The 2,500-nt window shown below is 44.1% G+C and overlaps 1 protein-coding gene across 1 annotated transcript in view; it reads right to left on the bottom strand.

Annotated features, from left to right (window-relative positions):
* LOC134101191 (pappalysin-1-like) overlaps positions 1-2,500 on the bottom strand; it is a 98,615-nt gene that overhangs the window by 77,216 nt on the left and 18,899 nt on the right. The window lies entirely within an intron of this gene.

Below are 2,500 nucleotides of genomic sequence, written 5' to 3'. Positions count from 1 at the left end.
GAGACTCAACACAGTGGTTGAGTGGCGGTGGGGCACACAGGGGACACAGGGGACACAGGGGACACAGGGGACACAGGGGACACAGGGGACACAGGGGACACAGGCACACAGGGCACACAGGGGACACAGGGGACATCATCCTCTCGGCTTTGGCCTCTGAGCTGAGCTTCAGAGCTCATGCTTCAGCCGTTAGCTGCTTACAGTTGAGTTTCTGCCAAAAGGACTGTGTCTCAATATGATTGCCCCATGCATCTACCTCACGACCCATCTAACTAACAATCCATCCATCTATCTATTAATCTATCTATCTATCTATCTATCTATCTATCTATCTATCTATCTATCTGTCTGTCTGTCTATCTATCTGTCTGTCTGTCTATCTTTCAATCCATCCATTTATCTATTCATTCATCTACTGTATCTATCTATCTATCTATCTATCTATCTATCTATCTATCTATCTATCTATCTATCTGTCTGTCTGTCTGTCTGTCTATCTATCTATCTATCCATTTATCTATTCATTCATCTACTGTATCTATCTATCTATCTATCTATCTATCTGTCTGTCTGTCTATCTTTCAATCCATCCATTTATCTATTCATTCATCTACTGTATCTATCTATCTATCTATCTATCTATCTGTCTGTCTGTCTATCTTTCAATCCATCCATTTATCTATTCATTCATCTACTGTATCTATCTATCTATCTATCTATCTATCTATCTATCTATCTATCTATCTGTCTCTGTCTGTCTGTCTGTCTGTCTGTCCATCCATTTATCTATTCATTAATTTATCTATCTACAGAATCTATCTATCTATCTTTCAATCCATCCATTTATCTATTCATTCATCTATCTATCTATCTATCTATCTATCTATCTTTCAATCCATCCATTTATCTATTCATTCATCTATCTATCTATCTATCTATCTATCTATCTTTCAATCCATCCATTTATCTATTCATTCATCTATCTATCTATCTATCTATCTATCTCTCTATCTCTCTATCTCTCTATCTGGTTGCAGGCCTATAATTTAGTGGTGACACTACATGCTACTCCGAGGCCAGAGTATGGTGTTGGAGCGCCCCTGCGGTGGACTGGGAACAGTTCATGTGCTGTAATCACACACATACACACACACACACACACACACACACACACACACACACACACACACACACACACACAGTTCATGTGCTGTAATCACTCTTTCCTTTCCTTGGCGTCTTCCTGCTCCTCAACTTGATGTTTCCTTCTCCATCTATCTGTCAGCCTCCGCAGGAGGGCCTCAGCTATTTCAGACCGTGTTTTGGCCCGAGATGGCCTGATTCATGTGTTTGTGTATGCATGGATCAAGAGCTGTGTTTGGCCAACACGGCCTGAATGGGAACCAACCACTTCCCCCCAGCCCCCCCCCCCCCCCCCCCCCCCCCCCCCCTCCACTCCAGCACGAATACCTCTCTTGCTCAGTCAAGTCAAATAAAAATTAAAGCATTCCAACCAACTTACATACACGCTCACAGAAAAAGCCTGTAAAAGATTTATGGCAAAAAAACACCTCGGATATTAGATGAATAAAAATAGGTACAAACACTCCGGTCTGTATGTTGGCTGTTGAAAGCACAATCAAAAATACATTTCACATCTGCAATAATCAGGCACTTTTCACTCCTCCTACCAAGCTCAGGACATTATGTGATTCATGTTTTATGCAAGAGCTCAACAACAATCCTCATCTAGGCATGCAGTGATCTAGCCAGGCTGCTATGCACATCTCCAGTAAAACAACAATACCAGGATCTGCAGACATATAAACACACTGTTAAGGGAACTCGTCCACCATTCACTTATTTTTTCATGACTGTTTATTACTCTCTCTCACACACACACACACACACACACACACACACACACACACACACACACACACGAGAGGAGGAGATCGCAGGCCACGTGTGTTTGTCTCTCTGAGAGGGCCCATTTGTCTGTCTGTCACAGCCGGAACACGCATATGTCGGTGACTTGACAAACAATGACAGGGTGACATGTCTGGTACTGATCCAACACTGGAGACAGTTGGCAGTAAATAAAGCAGTGTCATCGTTTAGGCAGAAAGAGAGAGAGAGAGAGGGAGAGAGAGAGAGAGAGAGAGACAGAGAGAGAAAGAGAGAGACAGAAACAGAGAGAGAGGGAGAAAGAGAGAGAGAGAGAGAGAGAGAGAGAGAGAGAGAGAGGGACACATGTTTGATGACAGGACACATCAGAGATTGATGTGAGTGATTAAAACAGGTGATGTTTTTCACACACACACACACACACACACACACACACACACACACACACACAGAGGCACTATTCGGGGGCGCCACAGAGGGCTCTTTGTGTGGGCGCGGCGTGGTGGGGTACAGAGGGGGTGCAGCTCCAGTGGCAGGGCCCAGCTGTTGCAGCGCTGGCACTTATCACAGGAGCCGTTGGCATGGCTGTGCA

This window comes from Sardina pilchardus, chromosome 14, assembly GCF_963854185.1.
Source record: "Sardina pilchardus chromosome 14, fSarPil1.1, whole genome shotgun sequence".
Classification (NCBI taxonomy): domain Eukaryota; kingdom Metazoa; phylum Chordata; class Actinopteri; order Clupeiformes; family Clupeidae; genus Sardina; species Sardina pilchardus.
The sequence above is the reverse complement of the archived record's forward strand: the minus strand, read 5'-3'. Positions and strand labels throughout refer to the sequence as shown.